The sequence below is a fragment of the Pongo pygmaeus genome, chromosome Y, assembly GCF_028885625.2.
Source record: "Pongo pygmaeus isolate AG05252 chromosome Y, NHGRI_mPonPyg2-v2.0_pri, whole genome shotgun sequence".
Lineage (NCBI taxonomy): Eukaryota > Metazoa > Chordata > Mammalia > Primates > Hominidae > Pongo > Pongo pygmaeus.
The window spans coordinates 29827159-29843165 of record NC_072397.2 but is presented as its reverse complement, the minus strand read 5'-3'; the positions used below and the strand labels follow the sequence as shown (position 1 = coordinate 29843165).

Below are 16007 nucleotides of genomic sequence, written 5' to 3'. Positions count from 1 at the left end.
CCTCTGTTGAGTGCATACATATTTAGGATAGTTAGCTCTTCTTGTTGAATTGATCCCTTTCCATTATGTAATGGCCTTCTTTGTCTCTTTTGATCTTTGTTGGTTTTATTTCTATTTTATCAGAGACCAGGATTGCCACCCCTGCCTTTTTTTTGTTTTCCCTTTTCTTGGTAGATCTTCCTCCATCATTTAATTTTGAGCCTATGGGTGTCTCTGCACGTGAGATGGGTTTCCTGAATACAGCACACTGATGTGTCTTGATCCTTTATCCAATTTTCCAGTCTGTGTCTTTTAATTGGAGCATTTAGTCCATTTACATTTAAGGTTAATATTGTTATGTGTGAATTGGATCCTGTCATTATGATGCTAGCTGGTTATTTTGCTCATTAGTTGATGCAGTTTCTTCCTAGCCTTGATGGTCTTTACAGTTTGACATGATTTTGTAGTGGCTCATACCAGTTGTTCCTTTCCATGTTTAGTGTTTCCTTCAGGAGGTCTTTTAGATCAGTCCTGGTGGTAACAAAATCTCTCAGCATTTGCTTGTCTGTAAAGAATTTTGTTTCTCCTTCTTCTATGAAGTTTAGTTTGGCTGGATATGAAATTCTGGGTTGAAAATTCTTTTGTTTAAGAATGTTGAATATTGGCCCCCACTCTCTTCTGGCTTGTAGAGTTTCTTCCGACAGATCTACTCTTAGTCTGATGGGCTTCCCCTTGTGGGTAACCCGACCTTTCTCTCTGGCTTCCCTCAAGTTATTAATTGTTAAAAGGTATTATTATAATGTGTAATTGAGAATACTGTATATAAATTTAATCTCCAGGTGAGGTAGAAGAGTAAAAGTTGCTTGTAGTGAAAATAAATTCTAGAAAGACATGGAAATGTACATTTTGCCTAGAGGTAAAGGATTTTCTTTAATTAACGAAAATAAAGCTATCTGTTTACTCAAATTGTGAAAATAGCTTTAAAAAAATTAATCTTGCAAAAGAAAACTCTGCACACCCAGGCACTAGATTGAAAAGGGTGTTAGGTTTTTTTCTGCCATTAAGCATTGAAGTGAAAACACAATAAAAATTTTTTGAAACATTAATCTTCTCTTCAGCAAATTTGTAGAAGGTTGTCAAAACGTTGTAACAAGTTTGTGAAAATCTCACCTCTTTGTCAATCTTTCTAAAGTGAAATATAATTTTACATAAGTTTTCATTAAGCTTAAGGTTAATATTGGGAGACAACTACAAGGGGAAAATTTGTCATTCTGAAAGAGATTATTACATAATATTGAAAGCTGATAAAAATTTTTCTGCCCTTTCAAACATTTCTACCAACTATATTTTGGCAAAAACAATGATTTATGGAAATCTGGATTTGGATATCATAACATTAAACGTCTTAATCCTCTAAAATATTTAGCAGGCTTCCCAGAATAAAATTGTAACCTCGAGGATGTGTTTTCTGAAACCTGTGTTTTGGATGCCTCATAGAGCCCCTGGGGCATAAAAAAAAAAAGTTAAACAGTATTATAAAACGTATTTTAACACATGTGATTTTGACGGTAATATTTTATTTTTTCAGAATATATTTTATTGAGTAATATTAACACAGGTCTCAAAACCACATTAGGTTTTTCATGTTCTTAATATCTGAATATGTGCTATCAATTTTAATTAAGGTGATTATGTTAAGCTGTTGTAAACCACAGAAGTAACCAAATGTCTTTGCCTATTCTGTTTCTAACCACACTAGATGTTTTGCCATGTACAGACATTTAATCTTTATCAAGAATAATGGCTTAAAATTAGCTGTAGAGCTTTACCAGCTGTTGTCAACTGTAGGTTTTTTTATAACAGGAAAATTTACAGAACTTAGGAATAGCTATAAATATTATAGGAACGCTTATAAATATCAAGTAGGACAAAAGTTAAAATAGATTAAACTAACAGAAGAATGAAGCAATCTCTTTAACTTTATTTTAGAACATTTCTAATTCTTGTTTTGTTTTTTGAAGTCAAGTGCACTTTCTTTTAAACTAGTTACAGCTTTTAACACTGTCGATTGGTATACTCCTGTTAAAAAAAAATTGGAACACACTTTTTTTCTCTATGCCTAGTTCCTCTAAAATTCGGAAAGTGTGTGTGATTATGCTTAACTTACAACAATATAACTGTTTTAATCAGTGCAACAAAAAATGTACTTTCATTTGCAACATAACCCAATAGAATAAGCTGGTTGATTTTCTAAGGCTTTGACTGGAAGAGTGTGCCTTCTTTAGTGAATTACATCTGACTTTTAGAACCAATAAAAGCCCTCTAAGAAACCCGGCCTTATGCTTTGTTTACGCAGTCCCAATACAGGTTTTCTAATCTGTGGTAAGAAAAAAAAAAGCCACTTCCTATCAGGCCTAGGAACCACATGCACTTGGAATCTCAAAAAATAGAGGAGTTCTTCCAAATAATATGTATCTAAGGGTGAAACCTATGGCTGGATTCAGCTTTATAATGTCCTATTTAAGATTCCTTGTAGAATAGAGATTCATGAAAGCCCATGAGGAAAGCCCATGTAAAGGTATTTCTCACAGCACTGAACAAAAATTGTCTGGCTAAGTGTAAGACAAGTCTGTTTTGCCAATGACTACAGTTTATCATGATTCATTCTTAACAACAATTAGGACTAGAAAAAAGATATGTGTCTCAAAGCCTGTCACACCCCTATCACCAATTTCTCACTTCATAAGTTATTTTTAATATTTTCTTACAATTTTAATTAACCCTTTTTATTTATTTATTTTTTCTGTCCACCAACTGGTGAGGTCCAGCTACAGTTCTTGGAAAACAGAAAGATATGAGTAATAGAGAAATCTAGAACAATATTCTAATTCTGGGAATGTATTCCACAAATATTTTCAGATAATAGAAGAAAATATGGTTCCTGTTACAGAATTTTTGCTTTGAAGGATCAAATCAAGAAAGCTAAATAAACCCAAGTCTCATGTAACAAAATCTTAACTGGTATAAATATAGCCACAATTATATGGGCATGTTAGCAGCCTTGAAGTATTTCAGTTGTTCTTACTCTCCTTGTCTAGTTGTGACATGCTTTTTCTAATAATCGAAACTGGTTTTCTTTTTTGCCTTAAGTCTATCACACCTTAAAATGTAATGCAAATTAAACCATGCATTAACATGTCTTTCTTCTACAAACTCTTAAACCAACCCTCAGTAGAATCCTACCTACTGTTTTCTACACAACACTCTTCTCCAGCAGAAAGCATCCGGAAAGACCAATACCCAATCTCCTAAGAGAAGTTAGAGATTTCATTTCTGAGGGAAGACAAAGACAAGTTAGCTAGCTTTCCATATGAAAACAGCAAGGAAATGGTTTCTGGAAGACCCCCAATCAACAGGTAAGGGCCTGATTCCAACGTAATAATCAGACCAAAAAAAAGCGTAGGCACCAGTAAGGGATCTAACACAGAAGCTTGTGCCTGATAGCATGGCTGCAGCAACAGAAATAACAGAACTTTGAGTCCATTCAGATAAAATCTTGTACAATCCTCTCACTCATTCAGATGGGGGAACCAATGCCTGGCATAAGCATGCTGTTTTCTGTATACTTAGAGGGCTTTCCGAAAATAAAGTTTTTGTTTGTTTGTTTGTTTGTTTGTTTGTTTGTGGGCATAAACCCAGTGAGATGTAGTGGGTAATGGCTGAATATTTATTTTTGTATTTGACTGGTTGCTCAACCCATATGAATCATCATTTCAGTCCCTGATTATTCCTGAGTCAGCATCCCAGGACAAGCTTTTACTTTAGGTCCTGTGCCAAGCTAAGCAGTCTTTGCAAATTACCACTTCACACTGCTCCCAGGCAAAGTGCCTGGGTTAAGCTGTCTAATAGGTCCTGGGCCTGGGCAAAGCTAAGTCACACATTCTCCAAGACAGCTTGCAAACTAAGTACATATCTTTATTTTTTAGGCCATAAAAACCTTAAACCCCAGTGGACAACTTATTCAAGCTTCTATCTCTGCTGGCAGAGAGCTTGTTTTGCCAGTTATTTAAACTTTTGCTCCAAACAGTTTCCTTTGTCTACAATCCTTAATTTTCTTAAATGTAAAAGAAAAGACTCTTAGTGTTATCTGAAATGAAAGAAAGGCTGTTACATCCTGGTGCATTGTTAAAAGAACAATATTATCTGAACGTATGACATATTTTTGCAGCTTTCTTTTGATGTCAGGGTCTGTTTGACTAATAAACTTTTCTCTTAAGATTAACTTTATCTTAACTCAATAGGGAAGTAGGAACATGTATTTCACTAAAGCCTCTCTCAGGATTTTTAAAACGCCTCTATAATTTGTATGTCTTTTTAACCTATTATGAATAGTTTAGAGTAATTATGAAGTTTTGTACTGTTCACTAATAAGCCTTCCAGTAGGCTCACTAATATTTTTTCACTCTGATATAGGATCAATAAGATTCCAATCGAGTTATCAGCAGTTCTTCCTTTCCTATTATGAATAAGAATTCTGTTATCAGTTCAAGTTTTTTCCTTTCCACCCTCCCTTTTTCAAGATTTTGGAAAAGACATGTGGTTCATCCACGGATAAGTCTGCTATCTGTAAAGCTGCATGCTTTATGGCAACAGCTAGGGTTTGGATTAGGAGTAATGTATCATCTATTCAGGTATGATTAAGCACTTGAATTAGATTTTGAAATATCACTGTATGTCCACTGGTGTCGTCAGGGGACATTTGCTTAAGTTTTTCTTTTTTTTATCTAAGTCCCTACAATGAGAAGAAAATTTCTACTATACTAGCATCACATCTATGCAGTATTTTCTGCAGGGGCAACAGTGAGGTTGGGGTTTCTTTAGTGGCACAAGAAGACAAGCTGATGAAAAGGCAATTGGAGATTCTAAATGAGGGTGGCATGTATGGCATTTAGAAGATATATTTGAGTGTTCCTCAGGGGCTTGTCTCTGACTTAATGAATTATCGCTTTGAAACTTGCCTGTTATCACTGCCAAGAGGGCAGAGTCAGTTTTACCATGCTTAGAAACATCTGAGTTTTCTCCCAAGTCAAAGCAAGGTTGAATAAAAAAAGAAAAAATCAAACTCTTTTCTTTGCCATCTGAAGAAAATATGTATCTGTTGAATAGTACTAAAATGAACACGTCCCTCAGAAAGCTAGGCATGTCTGTCCTGGAGTTGTTAGGGCTGTTGTGCCCTTGAGCAATAAATACATAAGTAAGCCACTTTCTTTCTTCAGAGTCTCACAGTCAATGAAATTTCCGCATTTCAGCAGTAATCTAGAGAGGTTCACACTGCAGACAGTTTGTGAACTTTCTAAAGAAATATAGAAAAAAATCTTCCTATTATCTTTTTCCCCCTTTTGAAATAGCCCTGACTGAATAGAAAGATAGGATATTCCTTGATTTTGCATTCCTCTTGTCTTTTCTGAGTCTGGTGACTGACATAGTTGTCCCTCATGGATGCAAGCTAAACCTTCACCCACAGTTCCAGAGGAGCTAGAGACCCGGACAAGTAACGTTTACCTGCACAGGCTTTAGCTCTCCACTGGTGACTCCTGGTTGATTTCTTAAGCCTACTCAACCCAGAAGATAACCAAAGTAACTTGGGAACCTAAAAAAAAAGATGGTACAGTCATTGGATTCTAGCAAGACACTTGTATAGAGTAAGAATTTTAATGCTATTTGTGGCTTCCCTTGCTATGGCTTAGAAAAAATATTGAAATTGCAGGAAACAAGATCGATTGACTTTGAAACATAAAATTCTCTGTTAGTTTAAATGTCATTGCTGCTGGAGGAAGAAGGTGTGCCTCAAAACAAGTAAAGCTTGTATGGCTGGCTTTCATAAGGCAGTACCTAGCTAAAGTGTGTCTCTCAAAGTCACCTTCTTTCTGATTATTGAAAGTGGAAATTTTCTGTTTACTAATAGGGCACAGAGCCTTATTACTGTTAGAGGGATATAGGAGAGAGAAGAGTTAAAAAACCAAGGGTTTTGTGCAAAGAACTGGCAAGGCTTCCACAGAGAGAAAAAACTCCTTTCACTAGATTGCATTTTAAGATCTAAAATGTTCCATGAAAATGCTGAACCCCAGGTTTATATACTCAAAAGTTAGAAAAAGAAGGTTAATGCTCTATCACCTGTCCCCACAGTATGCGTCTCTGTAGAAAAAAGATGTGTCTCACAAACATACTCTTTAGATATATGTGGTTGTGTGGAGTTTTTAAAGAGAAATAAGCAGCCAATAAGAGAAATTTTATTTGAGTGTATGCCGTTCCCTAAGGTGACGTGAATATCTATCATCAGTGGACAAAAAGATCCTTATCAAATAAAAATGTTTAGATCACAATTTTGAATTCTTCCTATTTGAAAGAAAAAAATCACAAAATAGCAACTCTTTGAATTATATTTCTAGTGACTGACTTTTACCAGTGAGCTTCCATCTCCAGATCGCAACATTGTATACAAAGAAGAAACAGGAGGGACATTAGCCACACAATGACAAAATATAAATAAATAAAATGCCACAGAAAAGCCTGAAATTTTTGGTGGCAACACTCTGATAGACTGTCAGAAACTGGAGTTAGTTTTGAGGTCCTCACATAACACCATGATATAGTCTTATCCAGAAATCTTCAATTAACTTAGATATCCTTTCAGTCCTATGTGACAGCTGGATCCTCTGTGAAAGAAAATGGTTGGAACAGAGGCAACTTTTTCAACAGCAGAGGGTGAAAAGAGACTGCCATTGTGTCTCCCAACATCCCTTTCTCCTAAGCTTTGTAAGAATGGCAGGCAATCTATCGCATTTTACCTGGCACTTGCCCAGAGCTTTCTTTGCTCTTCAGAAATTAAAAAAAGAAAAAACAAACAACAAAAACAAACAAACAAAAACTGAGAACAAGGGGCAGATGTGAATGCAAATAGAGGACAAGCTGCAGATATGAATGTAAGTAGTTTGGAATTGCACTCCTACTCACCTTTTTTATTTAATGGATTCTCACTCTGTCACTTAAGCTGGAGTCCAGTTGCAAGATCTTGGGTAACCACAAGCTCCATCTCTGGGATTTATGCCGCTCTCTTGCCTTAGCCTACCAAGTAGCTGTCACTACAGGTGCCCACCACCACATGCAGCTAATTTTTTGTATTTTTTATAGACTTCATGGGAGCTTCACCATGTTAGCCAGGATCATCTCAATCTCGATCTCCTTGTGATCTGCCCGCACTGGCCACCCACAGTGCTGTGATAACACGCATGAGCCACCATGCCCAGCTACTAGTGACCTTTTTAATTAAAGCCTTTCCCAGTCCATGAACCAAAAACAAACCTTGCTGTGCCCCTGTGAACCAAAATCTATCAGGTGACACACAGATTTTTTAATCTGAAGAAAATTAAATATTATGAATGCAAAAGGGGAGATGATAGCAAATGCGTAATATGTTAACTTCTGGTGGGGTAGAGTCAGTTGCCCACTCTGAGGAAGAGTCTGATATTTTTATGGAGTCAGAAGAAAGAAAATCTACTGACTAGTTTTGAAGAAAGCACTACTTATCTTTCCTGGGTCCTTGTGCCTGGAACTGTTAATAGCTGATGCAATGACTCAGCTTGGCTCAGGAACTTGACCCTGAGCCCCACAAGAGCTAAAGTGAAAGCATGGCCCAGGACCTTGGCATGGGACCAGAGGCTAAAATGATAATTTACAGAAATTTGGCTCAGGTCCTGAAGCGTGTTTAGTAACATAAGGTGCCCTTTGTAACACACTGTAGTCCAATATGGACATGTTCTGAAAAAGAGACTATTTCCTGGAAGCAATCTGGTTACACAAAAGACACAACATTTTAATGCGTGGTCTTGTTTTTTTATCTGAGTAGCTGTGGGCATGTCTTAAGCACACACACAAAAAAGTTGGGCTTTTAAAAAAAAATTATTTGCTTGCACCATGGGATTGTACAGGATTCTTAAAATTCTGTCTGCAGCCTGATAGTCCAGGCTGCTTCTCTGCCTGTGGAAATTTTCCCAATAATCCACCACAACTATGTAGCTTTTCTTTGTCAATACTATTGAAGACCTAGAAAGTTTCTGAGGGTCGAAGGCACATTCTTTGAAGTTTCCTATGTGCAAGGCTTTTTGACCCGTGAAGCACCCGACATCTTTGTAAATATTGTAAAATTGTACGTGCCTTCTTAGCAGTCATATCAGAAAAGCCCACAAGAAACAACTCACAAACATCAGAGAAATATTCTCCCTGGAAACAATCAAAACAAAATTTTCTTACTCCAGGTTTTCTCATCTTCTTGATGTAGAGAATCTTTTACTCACATCATCATCAACTTTTCCAGTTTTTACATCCAACCCTCCATGTTCCTTACTACTCCTATAGGAAATGCCCAATGAATGACGGGCCAGTAAAGTGCAAGTTTCTTTTTCATTACAGTGCCTTAAACAAATAAAGTAAGACCTGGGGAAGTTTTATGATACATCAATACATATATAGAGCCTTTCTAATATCTAGCCCTTTTTTTGGGGTCTTAAATGGGAAGACGTTATGTTATTGCTAAGCCAAAATCTTACTGTTTCTGACAAAAAGCCCTATAGTCAACAGAAAGATGCTGGGCCAAAACACATTTCTTCTATAACATGTCAAAGAGAGAAAAGCAGTCAAAGAGAGAAAGAGTGAAGAAAAGACAAGATCCTAATCTCCAGTAGAAAGAGAGACAGAGCCCTTTGAAAAACCTAATTTAAGCCATAGTGATCCCATAGATAAGAAAAAGAAAAAAAGAAAAGTAGAAGAAAAAAGAAAGCAGGACATTTGCCCTTTAGACATCCCAGATCTAAACCTTTCCCAAGCCTGGGCTGAGATGACGTCTTTGGGTCTTTGCATTTTCTGGCATTTCTTCTTTTCTGGATGATACTGCATTCTTCAGTGCCTACAGAAAAGAAAGCTTGTGGTATGCCTGATTCACCTAAAGATCTGCAGGGAATTGTCACCTGTACCAGCACCTGACCTGCTTTCCTCATCACAGATAACATGCAAAGCTGTGTGCAGTGGCTGGACTCAACCAACACTCACTCATGCATCTGCCTCCATTCTGTGCCTGGCACATCCATAGCAAACTGAAACCTAAGCCCATAGTTGGAGTTGAGTGCAGGCTGTAAGATGGGTGTGTAAAATTAGACAAGCAGGCTCAAGGGAAACTTGCACAAGGGTGACATCATCCACAGAGATTGTTGGCTGGTGAAGCGACACCCTAGAGATCTTGTGACAAAGATGACATTCATCACCAGTGGCCAGTGGATTATTCAATTATGCCTATGTAATGGAGCCTCGATAAAAATCAGCAAGACAGTATTCATAGAGCTTTTGGGTAACTGAACACATGCAGTGTTCTAGAAATTTTTGTGCTCATAAAAAGAGACACTGATAATTTTAAAGGCCGTACAGAGTGTAGGTGTCTTTGTTTTGAAAGAAGTTTCTGCCTTTAATAATGTGTCCAGAATTTTAACTTATTAACTAGAGCACACTCTAAGGTAACATAAATCTGCACATTACAAACATTAGAACCTGGATATTTCCACAAAAATGATTCCATAATTCACCAGTACGGTGCAACAAGTTTTACTAAAGTTTTATTCTCTAAAGAGAGATAAAGTTTTCTTTTGTCAACTGGGTAAGAACTAGACATATATAAAGGAAAATAAAATCAAGTGATACCTCACCACAAATTCTAGTCATATGTTCAGTTTAGGAGAATGATCTCCAGTGAATTTTGTGCCAGAAATATTTATTCTAAAAGAAAAGTCTTTTAATTTATAATTGTGTGTCTCTGAAGTGCTTGTGCCACTGTAAAGTCAAGGGCACCATCTCATACCGTTTTGTGTCCTTCTGGGATGGAAGCTGAGGCTGCCTTATAACCCAGTAGAGGTATTCTAGCATGTAAAAGTAAGAAAAATCAACATTATTACATGATTCTCTGTCAAAAACATCCAATAAATCACAACTCTGGTCTTATATATAGTAGTAGCCATAGATACACATTAGGGCTTCCAAGAAGAATCTAGTACCCAACAGTCTGCTTTTATATTTGGGCTTATGTGAGCGTAAAATAACCACATCTGGGCAAACAAGCTGTTTTATTACTTCTTTTAAAGCTGCAGTGCTCAAAAATGATGTAATAATTTAAATACCTGGCTTGGGCATTTCCGGTTGTGTTTCCAAGCCTTAGCTATGGGTGAAACTGTTTTGGGCTATGAAGATGGATTAGGGCATCTTGCAACTCATGATGCATTTGGTTCAGCTTAGTTCTCGTGTCCTGAGCAGTCAGACTGACAACTAAAACTCATCAGTTTTATTTTCAACATACTTTAACATGGATTCTGTCCCTTGGGCTGAGCTCCAGATCTTCCTCAGCACCTCACACTCTCTCTCATTGGCCTGTTCCAACTCCAACTTAATATTAGAGTGAACAAGGGCCTTAGATTCTTCCAGTACAATTTGATTATATGAGGCAAGCTCCTTAATTTGAATCATAACCTCTTGGGTGAAAGTTCCACTCAAAAATACCTGAGAGACCAGGCCTTTGGCACATGCCTCCCGTGCTGTCAGCTTTCGCCCAGCAAATAACATTTCATTGGCAGATGCTTTACCCATCATTTTTTGAAATGTAATAGTTGAACAGCCATCTGGACTCTGTCCAAAGGTCATATAAGGGGTTTGGAACCAAGCCTTTTCATTAGCCCACACGAGATCACAAAGGGGCAGGATGGATGCACCTAGTCCAATGGCAGGGCCATTGACTGATACAACAATAGGCTTTTTAAATTGAATAAAAGTATTCACAAAGTTCTTGATGGTATCCACCATTTCAAGGCTTGCTCTGTTTCTGTCGTTCCTTAAGCGCTTCACAAAGTACCCAAAATCAAGACCGCAGCAAAAGACACTTCCAGCTGCACTGAACAGCACGAGCTTGCTGTCATCCACAGCAGCGTTATTAAGAGCATTAACTATTTCTTTAATTACTTCTGTATTCAGTGCATTTCTTTCTGTGGATCTAGTTGATAGCACTATCTGGGTGAATCCATCCTCTTTCTTCACTACAATGTCTCTGTATGTGCTGGCACTTTCTGTTAGCTTTATGGTAAAGTACATCTTCTTGATAAAAGGCTGGTCTCTGCTGTCATCAGTAATATTTCTTTGCCCACCTTTCACTCTTGGAACTGAGGTATGCATGTCTGTTGTTCCATTGGCTGCTAATGGGTCTACTAATACCACTATACCTTTTTGGGTAGCTGAACCTGTGGCCATTGAAACGGTAACTGAGCCAGACATCTGCGACATTGGTGGGTGTATCTGAGTCTTGTTCTCTACTCCAGGCTGTTCTGCACCAGGATGTGACAAAGGGTCCTGGAGGAGTTTCCCTTCTGTCACCTCGAAGACCACCGTGTCCTGCTGATCTGCTGCAATAGGGTACAGTTTCTCAAGTTTCTGAAAGCCACTCACAGTTTTCTTGTCGTTAAAGGGGCTTTTAGGTGCAAGGGTCTTGATAGTTGAATTTATTTTCTCCATATTCTGTGTGTCGGAGAAAAGTGAAGCTGCCTTTCTCCTAACGATCTTGCTGGCAGCAAATAACTTGCTGTTTTTGGATCTGTGGTGTCTATCCATCACTTGCGTTTTAGGAGAGTTCTTAGAATAGCTCGCTTTTGTAGATCTAGAAGTTCTTCTTCTGGCATTGTTTGTAAAAATTCTACTGGTTCTAGTCCATGTCAGTTTTTTCTGTTTTTCAGTCTGTCGTCTATTAAAATCAAGTATACATTTTTCACAGTTCCTGAGGTGCTGCTCTGGTTCCCAAGTGTCATCCTGTTGGTCGTAACCTTTCCACCGAATCAAATACTCTGTATTCCCGTTTTTGTCTCGTCTTTTGTCAACAATACTTTCAACCTCAAACTCCTGGGAAGCGATGAGGAAAGACACAGGATTGGAGCAGTTGCTGTGCCAACTTTGTTTCAATTGTGTCTCCACATAGCCACTCCTTTCTGCCTCCAGTTCTTCACCAGGTTCTGCATATGGATGAACCTCTTCTATTTCGTCACCACTGGTGTAGTGAAAATTGTGTGAAATAGCGGCTATGCTATGGTACATGATAGCTTGCTCAGTAGCCTCAGGTGAGAGTAGGTAAATCCACAGCCACAACCTTCTGTTGTAGAACAGAAAGCTTTCTTTCTGCTTGTTACTCTTTTGTGTTTGTTTGTTTAATTGTGGTTGCTATGACGATTGTATGGAAGATTCTATTCTTCTAACATTTTTAAAGTTACACTAGCTTGTCTTCAGTAACATATAAAACCTTCACTCCTGTATAATGTACCTCCACTATTTCACTTATTGAGTCCTCAAAATTATACCTTTATTCAGTTTATGTCAAAAACACAAATTAGAGGTAGTTTTTTTATTAAATATATTTGTGTTTTAAGGTACGTGGAGAACAACTTGTGGAAGTGCATGTTGTTAATTGTTTTTTTTTTTCTTTTTGAGATGGAGTCTCACCCTGTCACCCAGGCTGGAGCTCAGTGGTGCTATCTTGGCTCATTGAAAGCTCCATCTCCCGGATTCATGCCATTCTCCTGTGTCAGCCTCCCAAGTAGCTGAGACTACAGGCGCCTGCCACCTTGCCTGTCGAATTTTTTGTACTTTTAGGAGAGACTGGGTTTCACCGTGTTAGCCAGGATTGTCTCGATCTCCTGACCTCGTGATCCACACACCTCAACCTCCCAAAGTGCTGGGATTACAGGTATGAGCCACCGTGCCTGGCCAAATATTATATCTTATATATTTGTACATGTATTTATCTTTACCTTAACCTTTGTTTGTTCATACTGCTTTTGAATGTCTGTCCATTCTGCCCTGAAGTACTCCATGAGACATTTCTTAAAGGGTAGTCTACTTGTAAAGGGTGCCAGCTTTTGTGTGGGAATGTCATAATGTGTCGCTCACCTTCGATGGACAATTTGGTGGATTATAAGGTTTAGGTTTGACAGTTTTTTCTGACATCACTTGGAACATATTAGTCTACTACGTTCTATCATCTTAGTTTTCAGGTGAGTAATCTACTGCTTTTCAGTGGTTATTCAGATAAGCGATTCACTGGCTATTTTTAGGGTCCCTTTTACATGACTAGCTACTTCCTCTCCTTCCTTTGAAAATCCTCAGGATTCCCTTTGTATTTGTCTTAGACAGTTTAATTATCAGGTAAGTTTTAGTTTGTTTCTTCGAGTTTTTTTTACTTGAAGTCTGTTGAGCTACTTGGGTGCTTATTTATTGTCTTAAATTGTTGCATTCTTTATGACTATTTTGTTAAATAGTCTCCATGATCTTTTGTCTCTTCCTTCGAACTTCCAAAATGCATATGTATGGCTCCTTGATGGTGTCCCTCAGGTTTCTAGGCCATATCAATCTGCCTTGCCCCTTTTCAGACTCTGTTGGTGACCAATATATGGTTGACTGCCCCCAAGGGTGGGTATCACAGTGTGGGGACAGTTTGTCAGTTGGTCTCACAAGGCTGATGCATCCCATAGCTCAATTCCCAGACTTAAATCATTGTGGTCTCATTAGCCCACTACAATCTAGAAATCTCTAAATGTGAGGTATCACACAGAGTTCTTTGTCTCATGGCCAAGAAAATTAAAGAGGACAGATGCAAAAAGGTTGAATCAAAACTTTTAAAAGTGAAAGTAAAAAAACTCCTCACAGTGGGGGTGGAATGTGATTGGTTTACCTACTATAAGACTGTGCTTTACAGTTTCTAAAGGCAGAGAAGTAAAGGAATGTACTTAGTGTTCTTGGGGTAAGCGTTATTTGGCTTGGCCCTGAAACTTGGCCTTGGATTCACCTGGAGCTGAAGTCATGATTTGTAGAAGCTACAAGTCTCAGCCTTGGAACTTGGCCCTGGACCAAGAAAGGAGCTGAAGTGACAGCTTGGCCTGAGACCTTGGGCTGGGACCAATCAAAGGATGAAGTAATGTCTCATGGTCACAATAATTAAGGAGGCTGGATGTTGCAAAGTTCAAGTAGGATCTAAAGTAACACAACAGCCATCTGGACTCTGTCCAGATGTCATATAAGGGGTTTGAAACCAAGCCTTTGCATTAGTTCGGAAGAAATCACAAAGAGGCAGTGTGGATGCACCTATTCCAAAGGATGGGCCACTGACTGATACAAAAATAGGCTTTTAAAATTGATTGAAATTGTTCACAAATTTCTTGATGGTGTTCACCGTTTCAAGGCTTGTTCTGTTTCTGTCCTTTAAATACTTCAGAAAGTACCCAAAATCGAGGCCACAGCAAAGGACACTTCCACGTGCACTGAACAGCACAAGCTTCCTCCCACCCACAGCAGTCCTATTCAGAGCATTAACCACTTCTTTAATTACTTCTATATTCAGTGCATTTTTTTATGTCGATCTAGTTTATAGCAACATCTGGGTGAATCTGTACTCTTTCTTCACGGCAATATATCTGTATGTGCTGACATTTTCTGTTAGCCCTCTGGTGAATTACATCTTCTTGATAAAAGGCTGGTCTCTGCCATTGTCAGTAAAATTTCTTTGCCCATCTTTCACTCTTGCAACTGATGTATGCATGTCTGTTTCTCCATTGGCTGCTAATAGGCCCATTAATACCACTATACCTTTTTTGGTAGCTGAGTCTGCAACCATGGAAGCAGTAACTGAGCCAGACTTCTGAGAAAATAGTGGGTGAATCTGGGTCTTGTTCTCTATTCCACACTATCCTGCCCTGGGATCTGATAAAGCCCTGATGAGCATCCCTTCCCCCTCCTTGAAGACCACTGTATCCTGCTGATCTGCTGCAATAGGGTCCAGATTCTTGAGTTTCTGAATGCCACTCACTGTGTTCTTGTTGTGAATAGGGCTGTAAGGGGCAAGTGTCTTTCTTGATAGTTGAATATAGTAGCTCCATATTCTTTGGGTCGGACAGGTGTGACCCTGGATTACTGCCAACATTCTGGCTGGCAGCTCATAACTGGCTGCATTTGAATTTGTGGTGTTGGTCAGACACTAGAGTTTTAGGAGCATTCTTAGAAAAGTTGGGCTTGGTAGATATAGAAGTTCATCTTCTGGTATTGTTTGAAAAAGTTCTAGTTGTTCTGGTCCATGCCACTTTTTTATTTTTTCTGTTTTTTAGTCTGTCATCTGTTAAAGTCATATATACATTTTTCCCCAGTGCTGCTCTAGTTCCCAAGTGTCATACTGTTTCTTCCTAATCTTTCCATCACCAAATTTTATTTATTTTTCTTTTTTTTAGACAAAGTCTTGAGCTATCACTCAGGTGGGAGTACAGTGGCACAGTTGCACAATCTCAGCTCACTGCAACCTCCGCATCCTGTGTTCATGTGATTCTCCTGTCTCAGCCTCCTGAGTAGATGAGATTACAGGGGCCTGCCACCACACCTGGCTAACTTTATGATTTTTAGTAGAAACAGGTTTTCACTGTATTAGCCAGGATGGTCTCAATCTCCTGAACTCGTGATCTGCCCGCCCCAGCCTTGCAAAGTGCTGGGATTACAGGTTGACACCTGTAATCCACTTCTTTCTGCCTCCAGTTCTTCACCAGGTTCTGCATATGGATGAGCCTATTCTATTTCATCGCCACTGGTGTAATGAAAATTGTTTGAAATAGCAGCTATACCATGTGCTTTAGGCTCTCCACACTTACGCCCTGGTGGGACAGCTTGGGCTTTGTCTCATGGTACATGATAGCTGGCTTGGTAGCCTCAAATGAGAGTAGCTAAATCCACATCTCCTACTTTCTGGCATGGTACAGAAAGCTTTATACCTGCCTGTTATTCTTTTTCTTTTTTAATTGTCATTGATACTGTGATTACATTGAATATTCTAAAGCTATTCCACTTTTAAGGTTATACTAGCTTACTTTCAGTAACACACAAATCCCTTAACTCTGTATAGCTTCACCCCAATGATTTCC

General features: G+C 38.5%; 1 pseudogene; it reads right to left on the bottom strand.

Annotated features, from left to right (window-relative positions):
• Positions 1-9863: 9863 nt before the first annotated feature.
• On the bottom strand, positions 9864-12150 carry LOC129025721 (testis-specific chromodomain protein Y 1-like; annotated as a pseudogene).
• Between the last annotated feature and the right edge of the window lie 3857 nt (positions 12151-16007).